Raw genomic sequence first — 6000 nt, forward strand, 5'->3', positions numbered from 1 at the left:
ACAGTGCTGCAATGAACATTCATGTGCATGTGTCTTTATAATAGAACGATTTATAATCTTTTGGGTATATATCCAGTAATGGGATTGCTGAGTCAAATGGAATTTCTATTTCTAGATCCTTGTGATCTCATTACTTTTAAGACTTACAGCATTAGGTGCCTTCATGAGTATATTCAGGATATTATAAATAATGAATAATTTTAGAGCCTTTATCTTATTTTACACTGATTTTAGAAATTTTTTACTTAAATTAAGGAAATAGATTTTTTCCTACTTTGAGTCACTGTTGTCAAATATTTTCATGGTAGCATATAACGTCCAGGGATTACTCCCAAGTTCTTCTGTATTTTTTGCATTTTTCTTGCACTAGTAACTATCACAAACCCATTTTTTAAAAAAACCTTTAAAAACTCCATAAAGGGGTTTTCTTATACATCAAATGAGAATAAAATGAAATACTATCAGCTATGTCACACTTATAATGGTTTTACTGTTTTATTTTCAAGAAACTTATGTAAGTACTACCAGATTTCTTGATGCAATCACTATTAAAGGATCTGTTATTTAAAACCTGCTCTATTTTCAAAGTAACTATGGTTTCAAAATGTTCATTTGAAAAAATGTAATCCTTAGATTTTTGTTTATTTTTAAATTATATGGCTCAGCTTCTTTTCAAATATTTTTCAAATTATTGATGCTATATTGTCTGTCACAAACAAAAAAAATCACGATTTTTTTTTATCATGGTAATAATGGAATACACAGGCTTATTAAACAAATCTTGAAGATATCCAGCAAAATTCTTTGAAAAGAGCATTTTCATTTAAGGAAGTCATTAAATTCAGCTTAATCACAAATAGAAAGTAATTAATAAAATGTAGTTCAGAAACAATAACTGAGTTAATTACAATATGATCTGCATTTGAAAATTGAATGAAAGTTTGTCGTGTTTCTGATATACAAATGGATGGCCAAATATATTTGTCAGCAATTCAGAATTTTATCAGCCTGTTTGTCTTGAAAGACAGAGTTAAGGAAACTGCAAAAATAATTTTCCAATTAATCAAATATTATTTATGTTCCCATAGATATTTCACTCTCCTTTCTTTAATTTATGTTTTTTTCTTCAACTTTTATTTTAAGTACCAGGGTACATGTGCAGGATGTGCAGGTTTGTTACATAGGTAAACGTGTTCCATAGTGGTTTGCTGCACAGATCAACCCATCACCTAGGTATTAAGCCCAGGATCTATTAGCTATTCTTCCTGATACTCTCCCTCCCTCCACCCTTGAGATAGGCCCCAGTGTGTGTTGTTCCCCACCAGGGATCCATGTATTCTCATCATTCAGCTCCCACTTAAGTGAGAACATGCAGTGTTTGGTTTTCTGTTCCTGTGTTAGTCTCCTGAGGATAATGGCTTCCAGCTCCATCCATGTCCCTGCAAAGTACTTGATCTCATTCCTTTTTATGGCTGCATAGTAGTCCATGGGGTATACGTACCATGTTTTCTTTCTCCAGTCTATCACTGATGGTCATTTGGGTTGATTCCATGTCTTTGCCATTGCAAATAGTGCTGCAATGAACATATACATGCATGTACATTTATGATATACTGATTTATATTCCTTTGCATATGTACCCAGTAGTGGAATTGCTGAGTCAAATGGTATTTTTGCTTCTAGATCTTTGAGGAATCGCCATAATATCTTCCACAATGGTTGAACTAATTTATACTCCCACCAACAGTGTAAAAGTATTTCTTTTTCTCCACAACCTCTCCAGCATCTGTTGTTTCTTGACTTTTTAATAATCATCATTCTGACTGGCATGAGATGATATCTCATTGTGGTTTTGATTTGCGTTTTTCTAACGATCGGTGATATTGAGCTTTCCTTCATATGTTTGTTATCCACATGAATGTCTTCTTTTGAGAAGTATCTGTTCAGGTCCTATGCTGACTTTTTAATGGGGTTGTTTTTTCTTATAAATTTGTTTAGGTTCCTTATAAACTCTGGATATTAGACCTTTGTCAGATAGATAGATTGCAAAAATTGTCTCCCATTCTATAGGTTGTCTGTTCATTCTAATGATAGTTTCTTGTGCTGTGCAGAACCTCTTTAGTTTAATTACATCCCATTTGTAAATTTTTGCTTTTGTTGCAGTTGCTTTCGGAGTTTTTGTTATGAAATATTTGCTTGTGCCTATGTCCTAAGTGATATTGCCTAGCTTTTCTTCTAGGGATTTTACGGTTTTAGGTTTTCTATTTAAGTCTTTAATCCATCTTGAGTTAATTTTTGTATAAGGTATTAAGGAAGGGGTCCAGCTTCAATTTTTTGCATATTGTTATCCAGTTCTCCCAAACTCACTTATTAAATAGTGAATCTGGGCCGGGCGCGGTGGCTCAAGCCTGTAATCCCTGCACTTTGGGAGGCTGAGGCGGGTGGATCACGAGGTCAAGAGATTGAGACCATCCTGGTCAACATGGTGAAACCCCATCTATACTAAAAATAAAATTAAAAAAATCAGCTGGGCATGGTGGTGCGTGCCTGTAATCCCAGCTACTCAGGAGGCTGAGGCAGGAGAATTACCTGAACCCAGGAGGCGGAGGTTGCGGTGAGCTGAGATCGTGCCATTGCACTCCAGCCTGGGTAACAAGAGCGAAACTCCGTCTCAAAAAAAAAAAATTAAAAAAAAAAATAGTGAATCTTTCCCCATTGCTTTTCATTCTTCTTTTTAAAATAACTCTTCAAAAAGGATAGACAATGTTTTAGAAAACAAAACATGTATGGCTATGAACAGTAAAATGTTAGAATGCTAGTTGAGACAAACAATTCATTTTTTAGTTATGAGAAAGATATAATATGTATATGATTCTTATACTTGTCAAACTGGTTAATAATCATTCTGCAATTTTAATTTTAATTTTATTATTGTAGTAATATATGATATATGAAATATCAATGATTATTAAAGGAGAGTAGAAATTAATACAGTAATGATTTCTTGACCACATAAGCAAGCTTTGCTCAGAGTTGGGGATGTAAATTAGGTGACTCAACAAGGAGAAGTTAAATAATTTTCATTTTTTTAATTAGACAAAATAAATTGCACAAAACCTTTCTGATTTCTAATAGTTTATCTTATTTGTGAGGAAGAGGAAATGGCCTGAGATCAGCATAAAACATACTTCTGGGCAGTGGTGAATAATCTGACAGGCTGGTCAGGGCCTAAAAGAGGAGAAATTGAAAGATTGTAGGCAAGTAAGTCTAGGGTAAAGACATGTAGACATACATGTGGGAGAAGGCAGTGCCAAAAGCTCTGTCCATTGGAAAAATTTTCTCTCGCCAGTCTGGGCAATGTATCTCCCATCTACCACAAAGAGAGATAGAGGAAACATTTAGAAAGTGATCAGTGAGGAAAAGAAGAAAAACAAGTCTAAAAATGCTTTTTGTGCTAGATATTACTCGTGCACACCAATACTATCTGGCTCCTTTCCAGGCATTTGAGAAATGACACTTCGCAGCATCATTGGAATTAGGCAGATTTGGGGACTAGCTCTGACCAATGGCAGTTGCCGTCCATTTTCATATTGCACCCACATACCCAGATGACCCATTCAAAAACCAAGCCCAAGTTTTTTCTGTGTCAGCTTGTTGTAGATATGTGCCAAAGAAGGGACACTGTCCAACATTGGTGGATAAGATGGCAGTCTGGTCTCTCTGCACAAGTATCTTAACTTCTGACTTGCCAATTCTGTATTATGATGGTTTGCTGCCAGCTTTATGATGCAATGGATCTATCTGACAGACCCCAGCTGCTGATGGGCATTTGTGGATAAATAATCCATCAATTGGTATCCCATGGTCAGGTGCTTCACCTCCACCAGGGCATGCCATAAGTTGTTTTTCAAAGGCATATTAGATGGCCTTGTTCCAAAGCCTCAGGTATATACATGTGATTCTGCATGTTGGGCTTTCCAGAAGCTCCAAAGGTCATCTTTACCTACCACCAATACCTCTAATATTATAGAGCCTACCAGGTTGCATGGCCGAGCAGCAGAACTGCTTATACCACTGTCTAGACTTGTAGTCGAGTTTTTCCTGTTCTTGTCTCCCCCAGATCTGACAGCCATTGGTATTATCCCACATATGGGCCACAGCAGTAATTCCACATGTGGAATCATGAAATATGCCACCCACATAACTCAAAGATGTTGAGCTTTTTTTGTGTGGGTGTGGTGAGAAGTATAAAATGTTGTAAGTTGTCTTTTATTTTGGAATGAATATCCTGGCATATCCCTGTTCATAGGAACCCTGTAATTTTAATAATGTGAAGGCCCCTGAATCTTTGTAGGGTTTATCTTTCATTCTGTGGAGCACTTGTGTCTTATCAAGGATTATGATAGCAGCTTCTTGCTCGTCTGGCCCGATTAACATAACAGCATTGATGCAGTAAATCAATGTACTGTTCTGCAAGATGTTCAAACAGTTTGGAGGGCGGGAGAGTTGACATATTCCTAGGGCAAAACTGCAAACATATAATATTGCGTATTCTGTGTGAACGACAGCTCCTTCTTACCTTAGCAGAATAGAATATATTCACCACATTAATGGATTTATATGATGTACCTGAGAACCTAATGATCTCCCCTAGCGAAAATACCACATCTGGCATGGCTGCTGCAATTGAGACTACTACTTTTTTTGAGTTTGCAGTAGTCTGCTTTAATCTTCCAGGATCCTTCCAGTTTTTGCAAGGGCCATACTGGAGAATTTGATGGACATTTAATAGGGACCAACAACATCACATCTTCTAGCTTCTTAAGGGGGTGGCACTAATTTCCACCATCAGCTTAGGGATGTGCTATTGGTTTTGATTTATTGTATTTGCTGAATTTGTATAACAATTTTGACAATTTACACTTTCCCCCTCTTCTATGATTACCTTTATGCCACAGACCAAGAACCCAATGTGAGGCTTGTACCAATTATTTAGCATGTTATTCTCAATTATACTTTCAGGGACTACTGAATAGATCTGAAGAAACAGTGGGCCCCCAAAAAAGCCAGATGTTTCCCAGGATTCCATTTACTACCTGGTCTCTATAAGGCCCCACTCTAGAGGGGCCATAATGATGCTTCAAGTATTGAGTATGAGTGTCATTTCTTACGTGCCCAACAACCCTTGAAGTGTTTGGCTGTCCCACTTTTAATGCATGGCACTAGGGTGATTAACTCATCTCAGTTTGCTTGGGACATTTCTAATTTTACAACAAGAGTCTCATGTTCTAAGATGTCCCTCAGTTCTGGGCAGTCTGGATGGCTGATTATTAAAAAAAAATCACCCAAGTAAATGACTTTTGTGGAAGGAGTGGGAAATGTATTTTTAAGTATGTTTGCTATGATATTTTAATTTTCTTCCTGCCTGAGTCTTGGCCTCCTCAGTCAGTGGGTTCTGGATCTGAAAACTACCTCAGGTCCAGCAACTTGGCACTAGACTATGACTTTTAACTAGGGCAGTTGCCCTTGGTCTCCTGGTCATTCATCCTTGATTTCTTCTGACAGTGCAAGCTAAATAGAGTAGTACCCTTGTTGTAGTCCCATCTGTTTTGCCCCTAGTGACAATCTGTTTAATAAACTTTTCCATCTCAGTGGGTCAGGCCTTCTAGCTGCTACTCTGACCCTGCCACTTATTACAATAATTGCATTCACTTAGAATTTGGCAGTTAAGTACTACCACCTGGCCTTTATTAGGTGTTCAACCCACTGCTATTAGTGAACTTAGTAATAAGAGACTCTCCTAACATCAACCCTGGGTTATAGAAGAGAGCCACCACTGAACTTTTACTGATGTCAGTGCCCCCACACCAGTACATTGCTTGTGACCTTGGTGATTGGTGTCTTTTATAGGATGGAACATTACTATCAGGTGGGGCTCCTGGCTTTACAAAGTACATTTATTCCAGCATGCCCATTTCCATGGGTTTTTAAATCCTTTTA

This window comes from Sapajus apella, unplaced genomic scaffold, assembly GCF_009761245.1.
Source record: "Sapajus apella isolate SASKATOON/1434 unplaced genomic scaffold, GSC_monkey_1.0 scaffold28, whole genome shotgun sequence".
Lineage (NCBI taxonomy): Eukaryota > Metazoa > Chordata > Mammalia > Primates > Cebidae > Sapajus > Sapajus apella.